This window comes from Epinephelus lanceolatus, chromosome 23 (genome assembly GCF_041903045.1).
Source record: "Epinephelus lanceolatus isolate andai-2023 chromosome 23, ASM4190304v1, whole genome shotgun sequence".
NCBI lineage: Eukaryota > Metazoa > Chordata > Actinopteri > Perciformes > Serranidae > Epinephelus > Epinephelus lanceolatus.
Window position 1 is genome coordinate 23,198,739 of NC_135756.1, and position 17,316 is coordinate 23,216,054.

At 41.8% G+C, this 17,316-nt stretch overlaps 1 long non-coding RNA gene across 1 annotated transcript in view; it reads left to right on the forward strand.

Annotated features, from left to right (window-relative positions):
• Positions 1-333: 333 nt before the first annotated feature.
• LOC117249534 (uncharacterized) overlaps positions 334-17,316 on the forward strand; it is a 100,054-nt gene continuing 83,071 nt past the window's right edge. The window contains exons 1-2 of the long non-coding RNA XR_004500994.2: positions 334-487; positions 2,355-2,471. This is a non-coding gene — a long non-coding RNA (uncharacterized LOC117249534). The remainder of the gene's footprint in view (positions 488-2,354; positions 2,472-17,316) is intronic.

Sequence of the window (17,316 nt, forward strand, 5' to 3'; positions counted from 1 at the left end):
CTAAAAGTAGATCTAGTTGATATATACATAAATATAAAGTACTGGATAATTAGTTGAAATTGTCATAAGGACTTTATAGCTGATTGGTTTATGTGGCCTGCCTCTCAGCCCTTGCTCACTTCCCCCAGGACATGCACCCTCCTGTCACTCCCCAAACCTGCCATTCTCAAACCATCCACTAGATGCTCTCACACTCTCTTGCCAGTCCTGGTCACCTGACGTCCCCTCCCACATACACACCTGTTTCCACTTCCTCTCATCAGCCCTGCAGTTTAAAACCAGCCCTTTTCCCCACAGTGTGTCACAGTTGCTGTGCTTCTCGCTGAAGCTTCCTAGTATCTGTATGTGGTTCTATTTACCTGTAACCTGCCTCCTGAGATTTGTTTGGACTTTGGATTTCCTGGCCTGTCCCTGATCCGATTGTTTGTCTGAGTGGGCTGCCTTCCCAGTTTTGACCCTGCCTGCCTCACAATTCCAGTACCTATCAGTAAGCCATAACACTTAACTGATCCTGTCTACCTGCTGTTGTCTGCGTTTTAGATCCTGTCCCTCGTTGCCTGTATTCACCAGCTGTGACAGAAATGTCCAGCTTCTGCTATTTTAAGAGGTAGCACAAACAGACCCAGCACTGACAGACTGATTTCATGAAAACATTGTAACAGTGTCCACTTTTATATAATTTATACTGATAGCCAGTTAAAAATCTCTTTAAATGAACACATTTGGAGCGTGAGATGTCGATGAGTTCATGTGAGGGCGAGAGCTCTGGGGGTGCACACACAAAAGGTTGGGAATTGTTATTTTAGAGAGTGCAATTACCTGGTTTTGGTGAGAAATAAACACACAAGTTTGCAATCTCCCCAAAATGGATTCAGCTTTCTGCAATGAAGCCCTTCAACTGGATAAGCTACCTAGATTTACAGCACCTACAGTAAAAGTTGCTCTCATCCCTTCGATGCTGCCGTGGCTGTTTTCCCAGATGATTGGGTGGGAGTAGCTCCGAGCAGGAAAATGTAGCATTTGAGGCCCACATCAATTTAAAAACTGCAATTCGAATGTCTTAACCCTCATGCGTTGCTGTGTGTGTGGTGTACACGTGTGTGTCTATGTGAATGTGTGTACCCCCTCTATCAGAGTTAGGCCACCAAGCTGCTGTGTTAGCTAAAATAGCAGCCGACCCTGCTGGCCTAAGCCTAAGTGACTCTGTAGCGATAAAGACAGAGTGGTTAGCAATGACACACTCAGGCGATGTAATTAACTTGTGTGTGTGTGTGTGTGTGTGTGTGTGTGCGTGCGTGCGTGCGTGCGCGCGCTACTGTTACTCCTGCTCTTCATCTTAACCAATCCAATACTGCAAACTCGACAGCAGATTCTTTCACACACACACTAATGAGAATTTTGTTGAATTAGTTTAAGGTTAAACTGATAAATTATTTTGTTTTAACTTCATCACTGTGCTCCTGCAGAGAGATCACCAGGGTTCAACACCGAGTGCGAATGTATCCATGTGCTGCATGTGCATCTGTTTATGCAGTGTGCTCAGATGTGTGTGTTTCTATATGTGTGTGTTTGAGAGAGAGAAAGATCTTCCTCGTTTTGATCCTGTCTTGACATGTCTGCTGCCGTATGACAGTTTACAGAGTGCCATGCTGTATCGCCTTTAGCACCACAAAACCTCATGCTGTGACAATGTGCCACCTGGCAAGTTGCCAGTGTGTGGTGTGTGTGTGTGTGTGTGTGTGTGTGTGTGTGTGTGTGTGTTAAAACAAAAGGCAGAGAGATAAAGAGAGGGTTTAATCTTAAAGCATGCTGCACTGCGATATATTTTTGTTAGAAATGTGTCTGGGTCTGAGACTGCATTTTTCACTTTTATCAATATTCAGCATGTATTGAGGTTTTCTTAAAGCTACAGTAGGTACGTTTTGTCATATTTGCTGAAACTCTCACTACATCCAAAAAGTAGTCCGAGACATAACATGAATATCAATCCATGTCAATTACTGCTAATGAACTTTGGTTAAACTACCTAACTAGACAGAACTGATAAAAAATGAATCAGTTCTCCGTTACTGCATTGCCTATTGCATGTTTCGGTGTACTGTTTGGCTGTAAAATGAGAGTTTGCTCCATCTGGTGGGAGGTGCTTCATTTTGGCACGACTGTTTTCAACATGGCAACGTGGAATTTATCACTTCCTTTTTTTCACATATTATCTGTCTCGTGTGCTGTTGTCTGGATGTAGTGACAATTCAAGAAAATATGGCAGATTTTTTATGGTTAGGATTTTGTTACATTTGTGATTAGTTTTGTAAAAGAGTTGCAGAATAAGTGATGTGATGTCTTCAAAATTGTAGCTGGTGCCCTGCTGCAGTGCATCCTTGTTGCAGTATGGATGGCCTTGTTGCAGTTCATCTCCTGGAAGCGTCTCAGAGGTCGAGCTGTCTGCCTTCAGCTGCTACGTTTCCAATCTTGTGAGTCTTTTTGTCTTGTTTTTGTTTGCAGACACACTCAATACATGTTTACAGCTGTTAAAATACATGAACTCGCGACTCTTATCATACTAATTTTAATTACTGTTTGCAGCACACATCTTGCCTAACCTGTGTATCTTAGTGGGAGGAAAATTGTAGCATTCCCTCTCCTGCTTCAAAGACTTCAGGGCATGCAGAGCATCATTAATTTCTAATTTTACATGAACTGTCAATACAGATAGGTATCTATGTGTATTCACAAGTGAATTTGATGCTTCTGAGTTGCACACTAGTTCAGCAAAAATAGATCCAACAGCACATAAACAGACCTAACAGGCATGGTTCTGCATTTAAGCAATGTTTCCACCTGTGTGTTGGTTGTGTAACTGCATGACTTTGCCATGACATGTTTGAAAAACTGCAAACTAAAGCCACAATTTCAGCCTGGAGAGGTCTTTAACTTGGACTGTTCCAGCTTGAATCTGAGTTGGCGTGTCATTAGATCCTTGTAGGACTGATGTCACAATGACATAATTTCATTAGCTGGAGGCAAAACAGCACTCACCACCACAGGGCTGTAGGCTACATAGGAGTCTTAAAATGTCATCTTGTTGTGTTATTGGGAGCCAGAATAGAAGGAGTCATGGCTCAAAACTTAAATTTTATCACATACCAGAAGCCACTGCCCGTCAACAAACACTAAGACAACTAGGGTTGAATGCGATAAGACGAAACGACTGGGCAGAGACGATCATTAAAAATTCTAATGTCATATTAGGTTAGGGAGAAAGAATTTCCTGTTGTAGGGATGAATAACATTATGTGTATTAAGAGTTATTATGTCCACCTAATCAGATATTGGGGGAGTATTAAAGCCATAGTTGGTAATCCTGTTCAGAAACACTTCTTGTTACTTGATACTGGGTGAAATGGTCCTTCCATCCTGAGAGTAGTCAATACATAATGTGTTCAGAAAAAGGAATGAAAAAATCTGACCTCTGTGGCAGCTGCAGGCCTGTAAAAACTCTGACCAATCCCTGCCATTCGGTGCGAATGGAAAGAACCAATCAGATGTCTTCATGTCTCGTATTGCCTGAGCCCCCCTCCGTCCCTCCCTCCCTCCTCCCTGTGTACACTCATCACATGTCACCTTTGCCGGAAATATTCAGCACACTCAGCAGAAATACCGAGTTAGCAGGAGTTTGCTGCACAATGGCAGAGAAAATGCAGCCAAAAGTATCACTTCCAGTGTTACTTGTAATGGCTTGCCCCACTAAACAGGCTGAGAAAAGAAAGTCAGAAGCAGAAAAGGCTGCGACGAAGTCAGCTGAGGGAGCTGAAGGGCCTGAAAAGTGATGCAGAGGTTGCTGTCTTTCTGTTGGACAGGTAATTATTTGTTTGCTTTGGGGGGATTTGGGGGGATATTTTACTCGGCTCTCTTCTGCTCTGCTGACTGCAGGATGCGTGTTCAGGCATGTCTGGGCTCGTGGCTTTGGACGGAGCACTGACGGGAGGGGGGGCAGGTTGCGGAGCTTAGAGGAGGTGCCGCTTTCAAATCTTGCTAGCTCTCCAACATTACCAACTATAGCTTTAAGAAGAATATTGGATTTCTCTGTAACGCTATCTGTTTAGCGCATTAGCTAATGTTAGCTTCGATAGCAAAACAAACCAGAGGAAACCGGTCAAGTGTCGTCCTCCTTTGTAAAACTGGCATAGTAACCAGTCACAAAGCTTCCTGTGACATCATCCATCCACTGAGTGAGAGCATACGGGTCGGCCAGTCTGGTCCTGTTGGTTAGTGTTTACTTATTCAAGTAACACTCGCGGTCCCAGAGAGTGAGTGACCTGACATGGTGCGTTCGTAAATTCAGTCTGACGCTCTACACTAAAATGAGAGCCCTGCTGGTCGAAGAAATGGAGTGTTATATTTCTATATGAATTAACAAACTGCTCCGTCTCCCCAGACAGAGTGCCTAGGGTGCGCTCTGCCACTCCAAGAGTGTGGCACTCTGGATAGCTGAACAGTACACTCCGACAGCGCTCCGAATTTATGAACAGTCCAGTTCGTGCCAGAGTGCACTCAGGCACTCAGAATGAGTATTTCTGAATGCACCCTATTCAAAGAGTCTCGTATCATCTTCCTTTAGTGTCTAAAACAAGCCAACAGAACTCGCTAGCTAGCACTAACTAATGTCCGTGGAGAATTGTTTTGCCTCCAGCTAAGCCCCGCCCACCAAAAAACATCATACTGTTTACTAACAGTAAAAGGGTCTTAACTGTACATGTTTGTCCTGAATGCACCCACACCAACCTAACTTCTCCACACTCACACACACTTGTACACATTTGTAGTGAAATACTTCTGTGGACCGTCATTGGCAAAATTTCTAACCTTCCACCCTGAAGTGTAACCAAGAAAAAGTAACAGACAAAATGTCCTCGCTGTCAAAGTCAAAAGCTTAAACTGATTGTCAGAGATTGAGCACACACTCGCTCCAAGCCTCATCAGCTTTGAATAAAAGCTGCTCGCTTTCATGAAACTCATAAGCACTGAAACAGATGCAGAGCCAAATTGTACAAAATTGAAAAAACCCTGGACTGATTACAAAGAGACTCCAGAGACGAGCATGTTTTATTTGGATTACTTTTAGATATACATGCTGGTGAGGCTGAAAAGTGAACATGAAAGAGACAAAAATACAAACCCAGTGCAATCGGTGGTAAAATCTGCTCCCTGATAATACTGTTGAGAGTAATGCTGAATGAAATGTTCCCTATGTAGTCATCCCACACAGGGTGAGTCTTAGATTATTTGTTATCATCAGTTAATGACATTTTCCCCCTCAGTTATTCAGAGAAATGTCTGTCTTCCCGCCAAGGCTGGAACAACGCAGATTAGTCAGGCCAAAGCAGGTGAGGAGGTCTGTGCTGTGCTTATTTGATCTGAGCTGTGTTAGACGGTTGGCCGCTTTAGTTTTCCCACGGGGATACATCACAGGGTTGGACTGGCCCGTGCAGAACAGGGTTGTTTGCACGGAGACAAACATGCAAGCAGAAATACAAATCCAACAGCTGTTGAAAACAAACGCACACAAACTGCTGTTTGACTGCCGGTATTTGTGTTTTACTCCGGATGTTTTAACAGCCAGTTTGCTTTTCTACCGAGTTGCTGGAGCCATTAAAGGGCGGCGAGCAGCTTCCTCAGACAGCTTGTGGTTATCGAGTGAACACCCCCTCACTTTTTCCCACTCCCACTGGACCACTGTGAAGAAAAGGTTGACTAAAGAGGATTAATCTACAGCAGCCTTCAAAGGGCTGAGCTACACTGTTCTCTCTGTACTTTGGGATGACTTGTTGCGTCCATACTGCAGACCACCTTGACTGTCAGGTACCAGACTGCTCCAGTATGGGCAAGACAGTAAGCAAGTTTGATTGCACTCAAATACTTAAAGGAAATAACACACTAAAAGGCCCACAGATGTTTCTTCAACAAGGCCAGACAGAATTCATAATAATAAGATGGTTAATAAAAGAGTATAAATCCATCTTCAGTCTTTCAACCAGCAGAGCTTGTACGCCCTGAGGGCTTTGAGTGAGAGCATCTCAAACAAAAGCAGACTGAAGGATAAATGAGAAACAAGGTTTGTCTGTCAAGTCCTGTAGGTATATGTATTTTTTTAAACAGTAAAAAGGGCATTTTAAAAATGAAAGAATATGTGTATGGCTTATTGTGAAGTAAGCCACACATTTGGTTTAAATCCAAAAGCCAAAATGGAAATTTTAATCACATTAAGTAATCCCTTTTTGTAGTCACAATGTCAATATTTTTTAAATATATTGTTAATACTTTTAATTAAAATGAAGAATAAAGGTGTTTTTCGTCTCAGCTGGCTGGAGGGGTGTGCCAGTGTCTGTTTCACAGCAGCTGACAGGGTGCCAGAGTGCCAGTGTTACACTGGGAATGAGAGACAAAAGCGCCTTGCTGTTCCTTATAAAAAGATATGTTCCCGGTAGGGAGAACAGAGTTGTCTTACCTTTGAACCAACAGCAGAGGTAGTAACAGCGCTGGATTGACAGCCGGCAGGATGGGACCATGGACAGGACAAGTGTGTTGATGATGAGTTCTGTGTGCGACCCATCACGAGAGATTTTAATAGCAATTTGTAGCAGTTAGCGCCTAACTCAAAGAAGGAGAACAGCAGCTGAAAATGTCCACAAATTGGGAAAAAAATGAGGCCTGTGAGCTCCTTACTCTTTGACCAGATGACGACATCAACCGCCATATGACAGGGAAGATAAATGATTGTTACATGTTATGCCATTGTTATTGAAAGCGCTGCTGACGCTTATGTAATAGCCTATGTTACACTAGAGGCTGACACTGTTGTGTTACACGTCGAGCCCATCATGCCTCGTTTGCTTCTGGGATGCCAGCCTGCTGTTTTAAACAAAGAAGTATAAATAGACCTGGACACAGCACTGAAGGCAGGGCCTTGTTCATTCCTATAAAAGTTGCTTAGTAGCACATGAAACCAGAATGGTTCAACTACGGCGTATTAATTTACCCAGGTGATCGGCACTGCTTCCGCATTGTGAGTCCCATAGAGCAGATGCACTAGAGACTTACAGTTGCTAAGCTTGGCCAAGCTTACCTTCCTCTGGCCGAGCCAGAGACTTTATAAATGGTATTGGACCAAATTGTTAAAACGAGTCATTTCGAGGGGATGTGACGCTCAAAACAATGTATCTATTGATTTACAAACGTCTCTTAAACAATGGAAGTCTATGGCCATAACAAAAATTGTTGTCAAAGCCTGGCACACTGGCAAGATGCCACAGTTGTTGGGGTATGTGCAAAAATCCACAGGTGGTGTAAAGACGGGACCTCATAGCATGAGCTCTTCAGCCCACACCTTTTTCGAGCCAAGCCTCCAGGGATGGCTGGGAGGAATTCCCCGAGGAGAAACTGAACAGCTAAATGGACTATGTTAGACAATTTTGAAACTAAAACCTTGGTGTGCAATGTTAGGAAGCTAGCATGTGACTGACTTTTGTGTCCCCCTCAGTATAATTTATGATCAAGGCCTGGGCTTGGCTATGTTACCACACAGGTAATGTTAGATAAACCTTGTTTCCCATTACCAGCTCTGTAAACTTGACATCTGCTTCTCCTCAGATAATCCTCATTTAGTTGTAGCGATATGAAAAGCCACACCTTGCAAGTTGACTGGATTGGCTCCTTAGATTTGTGACATAACAAACCCTTGAAGTCAGAATCCGTGTTATTGAGACTTTCATTGGTGTACTGTAGTCCCAAACGGAAATGCTCAGTCATGGCATTGGCTGGTTATTTTGCCCATGTCTTGTAGCATATAAAATGATGTCTGACATGATTTTTCATCAGAGGGAGTCTTTAATGTGCTGCAGCTGATCAGCTAATGAGCTATCGAGCCTGCAACTGATGTCAGGAATTCCCCTTTATTTAGTGCCATGTTTAACAAGCTGAGTTGGACAAGATGTGTGTTCATGTTTTTAAGTTAGATAGGAAGGAGAATTTAGCAGAAATGCAAGGGGCTCTTGTGTTGTTTAGCAGCATTTGATTTATTTATTTATTTTTTTTAGCTGGGTTTTAAATAAACAAGTGCAAGTGAAAAGATGTTTTCCTCATAGGAGTAGCTACTGTGTATATATATCTGGACACATTATATAAAACAATTGTTGCTCTTTACACACTGAGTCACTGTCTCACTGTCCCAGAGATGTGTAATGCACACACACAGTGACCTGGCCTTCAAGACTTCAAATAACACTGCTGAGTCCCAGTAGCTCCGCTCCATCAAGTATTTATGCTCTTTTCTCACCGTGCTTCCGTCCCGCCCCTCTTTCTCTTTTCTGTCCTTTTTCTTGGTCTGTCTCTAGTGGTTTTGTGAATCACACAGCCTTAGTAGGGCTTGTTACTCAAGCTTACTTGTTAGCAGTGATGATTAATCTCTATTTGAATTTCAGAGGAGGTCTAAACTGCCGCATTTCATGGAAGTGGTGTTTTGGGGGATTGGCAGGGATTTCAAGATTGTTCAGAGCGATGTGACAGAGGAAGCCTCGAGCTTCGGGGTGATAAGAACACTGAGAGTTGAAGGAAAGAGTTTTATAATTATTTTGAACATGTTGGTTATTTGTGGATAACTGTATTTCAGTTCAGATCAATTAGATTGGCACACTTCAATTAGATTTAGTAGCCAGACGTGGCAAGAGTAAAATGGAGCACAAGTGACCTGCTAAATGGTCAGTGTGGCTCAGCACGTATTAGCCCAGTGGCCCGGGTTCATAGTGTGTTTGTCCTTGTGCTGGAGTCAGCTATTTAAAGTTCCTGCCTCCTCTTCTGTCTACGACGGACGACACACTCAACTCCGTTTAGAGCCCAAGGTCACTGACCGTTTTCCTTCAGCCCACTCTTTCAGAAAATAAAACATAAAAATAAAGGACCTTGAGGTACTTCAGAGGCCGACAAAAAAGAAGTTCATTCACTTTAAAAAAAGGGCCAGTCTTTTATGTTTTTCTTCCCTGAAGAGTCTTGAAACCGCAGGGCTCGCCAAAGTGGAGCAGTCCGTTTCTGCAAATTGTAGACCTAATTAAATTCAGATTCAACTCTTTGTTTAATGGCTTTGAGTCCTAGTTTCTCTGGTTGAACACTTAGACTGTTAAAAAAAAGAAGTGGACGTTGCTGAAAAGCCAATGAAAGTGCCATAAACCTGCAGTCTTTCTAATGGCCAGCAGGGGCAAACATACTGGTGCAAAAAGAAGTCCATTAGTAGAGACGTCTATGAACAAATGACCGTACTTGATTTATTTGTCAGTCAACATTTTCCTAATGAGATTATGGTCTGAATTGCTAGTTTCAAGTCATCTTCAATGCAACATGATGTTCATTTGAAAAATGTAAAATAGATGATAAAGCATGCTCTTCCTTTTGTGCAGTAAAATGGTTGGCGGGTGCCGTTCAATAGAATGAAAATGGTTCCCACATGAAACTGCTCACAACAAGTTCTGGGCATTATCTCAAGTAAAGGCCTTTGCACATTGAGTCTGTTTTCTTCAGATGTTTTTTTTTAATCCAGCATCCGAAAAAAATGAAACCTTGCTCACTGATTGCGATGCATTTCATTGTTCTCCTCATTATGAAAATTCGCAATACTTGACCAAATGATAGATTTTCCCCTGGAGTTAACTTTCTGGCTGTCACCAGTCTCTCCCTGTCTTTCATTCAGCATCGCAGCTGCATGAAGGGGCGGAGCTGTTCTCCCCTCTTCCTCCTTCCTCCACATTCTGTGTGCAGTCCACAACCTCCTCTCCATCATCATTCACCTGAGTATTACTACCTGACCTGTTGAAAGTAAGCTGCCTGAGTTATGAAATGTTTCCGTGCGCCCCGTTCCTCTGTCTTGTTGGGGCTGTGTCCCATAGCCACATTTTCTTCACTGATTCTTGGTCAAACGTCTCTAAAGGCTCTGATGGATGCAAAAAAAAAAAAAAGTCGAACCTGTTGCGAAAATTTTTGTGGTTGAAAGTGACGGATTGATGGATGAAAGTTTCAGATGCAGTGTGCAAACGTGATTGACACAAGGTGAAGTCGTTTTTTTTTTTTTTTTTTGACGTGCGACAATTTTAAACGAAGAGAAAGGGTTCACTGTGCAAAGGCCTTAACCAGGTCATGATTTCTGGAAAGAGACATTGCTGTTGAGTTTTTCAAATGTGTTTTGGGTGTTTTGACCACCACAAGCTGAGTGCCATCCAGTTCCATTATGTTCGAGAGAAGGCAGACATCTCTACGGATATCTCCAACACTCCAAGACACACACCAAACAATCTAGATTGATAAATAGCACTACAGGTAAGAGGAAAAGTATGTAGGCTATTTTTGATTTTGTGGTGAGCTGTCCCTTTAAATAACCGTTACTTAAATCATTATGTCCTAAAACTACTTAACCTAGCTAACAGCTGAAGCCCTTCATGTGAACAGACCCGAGACTTATTGTGCTTGCTAAACTACACTGTAGAGTTATTGTTGGGTGTTTGCAATTTACAAAGGCAGTCTTATCTTAAGCCAAGATTTTCCCACATATGGTGTTTAATCTAGCTTCCACACATGACTTCTCGCATGGTTTGCCTCACAAATTTTCTCCATTTTGCATCAACGATGATAAGCATGACTAATTGAGGACATGCTAATAAGACTGGCAAGGAGGTAACGATATAGAAAATGCTGGATAAAAGTCAAATAAATGAAAAGTTTTCCTGTACTTCCCATTTTGCTGACATTGCATAAATACAGCAACAGCTCACACTTTTTAAATCAGTGACAAAAATATGGCAACGATTCAAGCGTCTGAAAGCAGGCTTGGTAAGATTGTCAGTGAAGTCAGCCAGTAATTGCCTTTAGCAGCCATACCATTAAAGCCATATTTTCTATTGCCCAAGTTAGGTTTGATTTGTTGAATTGGTTCCACATCAGTTATTTCTTTTGTATATAGGAATGGTCTGTCACGCTGACTCACTTGAACTGAAACTGCCAAAATTGTATTTTTTATTGTGATACTCATTTTAAAATGCAACTTTGTTGAATATTTGGAGATATGTGTTATTACTTTTACTTTTAAACCCCTCCCTTGTCAATTTTGGATTAAGTCCAGAAGCAAAAGGAAATCTGTCCTCCACTGTGATGACAGGTGTAACGATATAAATATAAAACAGACTGGAAGGGAGTGCATTCGCTTCAGAATACAGCCACACTAATTTGGATTGAGAAGGAGGCTGCAATGTCAAAATAAATCCTTTGTGATACCTTGTTGGTACAGTACGTCTCTTCCACTTTATTACAGTGGAACAAGCTTTTCTCAGAAAAATCTGGCATCAGAGGATAAAACCACAGGACTTGTTGTGAGTGTGAGGCAGCTGCGTGACTGCTGTGTAGTGCAATCATTCTGGAACTGTTGAGCTAATTGAAGTGCTGCATCTACCTTGACACTGTTGAGCTAATTGAAGTGATGCATCTTGCTGACATTTGATTTCTCAGCAGATTGCATACATTTCCAATGCTAATCTCCCTATTTGACAGCTGCTCTGAGGCCTCGAATTAGTTTGTTTGAAAGGACTATTGTGAGTCTGTTTTAATCCTGTCTTGTCTGTCAGTTTGCTAAAATGATATTTGTTGATGTAGGTCCTCCAGTAAATCACTTTTTAACCATGCTAGGCATGTGGCTCTGTGGATGGCAATGTCGATCTGTTGGTCAGACAATCCATCACTTTGGTCCAGACTGAAATGTCTCACCAACTGCTGAATGCATTACCATGAAATCTGTCCAATAGTTTGGTTTAGCACCAAGTGACATTCCCATCAGCCTCAGCTTTAAGGCCTTTATGTACCGGGGGCATGACAAAAAACAACAACACAAATATGTGAACAAAAACCATCGACTTCAAGATGAGCAAACTGGAAGTACTAAAATGCTCCATTCTGAGAGCTTTGTGTTTTTAATAACCAAATGGTACAGTTTGTCCCAGAGTGCTCACCAGCACCAGTGAGTATTTACGAAAGCACCCGTGGTAAACAGTATACCTGCTTTACGTTAGCATGTTAGGGTCGTTACTGTGAGCATATTAGCATGTTGACGTTAGCAATTAGCTAGCGCCACTATACAGCCTCACAGAGCTGCTGGCATGGCTGTAGACTTGGAGTGTGTCTCAAATTGCATACTTCAGTCAGTACACTTCGTTGTAGTACACTTTGTACACTACGTACTTCTGCTCATTTCAGTGGGGTAGTGCTGTCTCAAATTGCACACCGCTGTTTTGCACTTACTGGAAGTGATGCCTTACTGGGTTTTTTTAACCACCTATTCTTCGTCTTCTTTTTAGACAGCAACAACCCTAGCTAGTTACTAACTAGGTTGCTTTGTTAGCTATCAATCTTAGGTAAGCACTTGAGTTAATGTTAGTGGTATCAAATCATTTTAGACCTGACAAACATTACTAAGGGCTTCTATTCAACCATGGTATTTGAATTTCGTGCAAAAACGTGTATATCTCAAATCTGTATAACACGGTGGTGTTCTTTGTAGCCAGCTCAGGCTCCTTGTTGTCCCAGCTGCCATATCAAAAGTTGAAAAGTTTGTGACATTTGTGAGGCTACTGTTACATCACAAAGATGGCGACCATCGAGGGTGAGAAGTATCCATCATTCCACACTTAAATGTTGTGTTGTGTACGCTGCATTTTCTCGTACTTTTCAGTCTGAACGCACATGGTGCACTTGGGCTCTCAAAATATGTTTAGTACAGAAGTATATGATTTTAGTCACACTGTTGGTCTAGTTTCTAAACTGTTCTCTTCTTCTCTGACACTTTGTCATCCACTTTTGCCTTTCACAGTCCTCGTCTTTACGTCAGCAGACCACAGGTGTCCATAGGCAGTAGCACGGTGGCCCTGAAACACCTTCATTCTCATACATTAATTCTGTTTTTCCAGGTACAGCTCCCACTAGACAATTAATCAGCAGCTGCTTAAGCTAGCAGCCAACTGTGCATGCATTGTTTTGAAGCAAAGAGCTTAGTAAGTTGTGACAAAAGAGCACTAATTCAAATGTGTACTTTCCAATAATGATGTTTTCAAATGAAATGGAATGTGGGTTTCATAGACTGAATTGATTGGCTTCTCAAGTGTGAAAGCTTTGTGTTTGAAAGCAGTCATGTCTGGCTAATTAGCGAGGACTAATGTGTTTTTCATCTTTCTCCCGAAGCTTTCTCTGCTTGGCGCACCACTTCTAAATGAAAACAAAATGGAGTTGTTGAGGTTATATCTTGCTCCCACCTGGCTGTCGGCGGAGACGCTGGGCAGCAGCTGTTATAGTTACATAAGATTAACCTGTAAAACAACATCTGATAGACGGGAGGAATCAAAGCACATTTGGGGCCAGACACACGTGCAGAAACACATGATGACTGCACATGTAGTTGTCTGCATCCTTGTAGTATACACTGCTCATACACAACACACACATTACATAACTATACACCCTTCTCTCTATATTCACCTTCCTGTTACATCCTCTGTAGAACAGGTGGGCATCAAGATGACCATGTAAAGGCTGGTGTGGAGGCGACTTGAGCTATTTATAACCACTCTGTCTGTCTGTCCTTGAACCGAATGCATGGGCAGTGGTTCTTTGTAATTCATTTTGCATTGAGTGTAAATGTTGCCTTCTCTGTCCTCCTGTATACACTTTATCCGGAACATGAATCGTTCTTCCATCTTAACTTTCTGTTCAGTGATTCTCCTTTTTGATTTAGTTGTGGTGCTGTCCAAGGATCTGCAAAGATCAAACAAGTGTTTGAATATATTGAGTCTTCAAACCAAACAACAACAAACAAAACAAACCAAACAAAAGTGCAAAAGCCATTCAAGTTGGAATTCCAAGATCAAAACTCTGGCAAGATCCAACGAGCCTGAACCTGAACCACCCAAGAAGATTGACATTTTCATCACTGATTTTACTTCATGTAGTGTTTGTGTCGTGAAATATGCTGTAACATTGTAGCTGCCATTTACATTCAGTTGATATGTGCTTGATAGAAGTTTGTGTGAGCATCTTCTTCGTCGTACGTTATTTTAAGGCACAGAGATGAGCAAGACAGTTGACTTATTTTATATGCTGTTTCTCTTTGCTAATTGCGCTTTGGTATTTGATGTAGGTCCTCTGTTGTGAAGCTCAGACACTTGCTGTACAGACAAACGTTTTCTGTTGGTGTCCATGTCTTCTTGAGCACATGCACTGGGACACATTTAGATCCAAATTTGGGATTACCAAGTCGGAATTCTTGACTTCTGACTTGCAGTAGATTGCAGCAAGTGCTCCATAGACCAGTGGTTCGGTCCATAAGTGGGGCGCAGGTCCAGTCTAAATAGACAACACATAACTCGAGAACTTGTCGAGTTTGTAAAAAACACACTTTATTTTGAAGTACAATGAATTTTCCGCACAGAGCTTTTATTTTGAAGTGCCGAATGAATAATGGATAGCTACTTGACAGAGACTGCAAACTAGCTTGGCCAAATGCAAGTATGATGCTTAATATATTAAAATGTGTGGAACTTGACCTAATGACTAAGGAGAAATCTGGACCCTGTAGCTGGACCAGATGGGAACCACCGCCATGGACAATGAATTGGTGAAGATGTTACAGATGAACCCAGAGGAATGTTCTGAGTATAAAGGTCTATATACATGACAATAGAATAAAGCTCATTTAAGTATAAAAAGGAATATAAAAATTTTGTGGGTGCACAAAATCAGGCTGCCATTTGTGGTATATGACATCAGGAGTTTGAGACTTACCTCTCTGGTGTCTGGCTTTGAGAGAGAGAGCAGCTCATGTTCACAAATATTGTTTAAACTTTCCCAAACCAATGAAATAACATTAGAATTCTTATCTTAGGTGGTGTCAACAACACAGAGGGCACATATTTGAGGCAGTGTAATTATTTGGGGTGGCATTGTGTCGTTGTACTTAATGTTTTACAGAGGCGAACTTTTCCAACCTCAAATACTCTGTGGCCTCTCTCCTGTCGGGCTATTTAAGGGGTCAGCTCACCCAAATTACTGCTAAAATGACTTATTTTCTCACTAACCTCTTGTGGCATCTATCCATCCTGATGCTTAAGGGGTTTTTGTCCAGGTTTTGTGGGTGAGAGGAATTTCATTGGCAATGCTTACAGCATTCAAAGAAAAAACATTTAAAATACAGCATCTCCTTTCAGATTCAGATCCCAGTGCAATGGAGCTGAATATATACATCAAAGAATGAAACCCTAAATGGCGAGCTAGCCAGAGCCTTACCCTGTAACCTTATGTATCTTAACTATACACTCTGTACATTTTATAGTGATTCTATGTTGATGCAGCTGCTTTAAGCAGGATTTATACTTGTGCATCAACTCTATGCAGACCCTGCACACGTAGCCTACGCTGTTGTGAGCATCTATACTTGTGCAGTGGTGTGTCTGTGTCACTCTGCAGTTACACCTCTAAATCACAAGTCGGCGTCAGGGATTCTATGAAGTGCTGTAAAGTTGAGTTGATTTAAACACACATTAAACATGGCTTAATAGCGACAAACACAAGCACACAAATCAGCTTCACTATAACTTGCAGGATTCACAGACAAAGCACTTGTCTTTATCTGGACACATTTTCCCCACAAATACAATATGCTAATGTTTTTAGCACAAGCCTATGGCATTTTACATTGTATAAATTAGCTTAGCAACTAGCAGACATTTCCTCTACTCATATGAAGCCATGATAAATCACACACAAGACTTAAAATGCTATTTTGTGGAGGCTTTACTGTCTTCACAATTTATTGTTTCTCATCTGTGAAATTAAAGTAAATAAAAGCTTCATGTCCACTGAGGGAAATGTTTTCAGCTTACAAAAACAGAGGTCTGCGTCACTGAGACGTGTAGTTACATTTCTGGGGAGGTGCACATCAGGCTATGGCGCACAGCCTACACCGTAGGTTCGGCATCAATTTGACGTAGAGGTATAAATCCCGCTTTACTCTTACTGCACATATCACTGTAAGTTCACTTTTATGACTACGGGTGTGCTGTATGATAGGCAGTATGCAATTTGGTGGCAGTCTGTACATTTACTGTAGGTACTCTGTGTGTCTGTGTGTTAGTGTATGTGGACTCATAGCCTGTATGTACTGTATGTATGCACTATGTAATTTTATATTTTCTCAACAGCAGATACTGTACACATGGTATTAACGTGCATCTTTGGAGTCTTGGTTGTCATTTACACTTGCATTTAGCATTGTCCACTTGTGATGAGATCGACTAAAATGCTTTTTAATACCAGGAAATAACTGGCTATTACTTATCTTAAATAACCAATTTTCCATCTCTGCTATCGGTGAATCAGACTCATGCTCAATAGTGGCTTTTACTACCAACATTAACGCCCCACTACCCTACCTGCCTTCAATAGCTATTATTACCAATATCCAAGGTCATTTATTGCTTTCTAAGCCTTTGATAGCAACAGTAATGCTGAGATTCAAGGGATTAAGTGTGGCTAAGTACAGCAATGCAGTCACCTTTGCCAAGAACTAAGGCAAATTAATTTAGAGCATCTACCACTGATATTGGGCACATGATTATCTACATCTAAAAGAAAATAATGAATTCAGACTCTTCAAACAATATTTTCTGTCCAAAACCATTGGACACGTGGTCCCTACTTTAATTGCTTTACCACACTTTAGAAATGTCAGCAAGTATGGTGCGCTAATGAAACCTTGTGCTGTTGAATGAGTTTCTTTTTTTCTTTATCTGAGCATTAAACATGTCTGACAGTCAGCAGTCTGGCTGTCTGGCTTTGATGAGACCGGCTGGGTAATCCTCAGAGGGGTTTCCCTTCATGTCAGGTCACTGCAGGAGGGGAAAGGTAAGAACAGGGCTGGGACGGGCAAATGCAAAAGATGGACATGGCATGAGAGAAGACTTCAGATTTGCCTATTGGGGATTCAACTCACAGGCCACATCAGTGTCAGGAGGGGTTTGCTCAGAGAAATACACTTTTACAACTTTTGCAGGTCAAGTAAAATAAAGGTGACTGAATTGTCAATGTATTTACGCAGAAGGCTTGAATCGCACTCCCAAGGCGTCAAAATGCACTGCCTGGGCAGCGTCATCATTAACGCATTCTCACACAACCTCGCCACATATTGATGCTTGGTCATGACCCTTTCAAGTCCAGATACAAGATGAAAGGTACCCTGTGTTG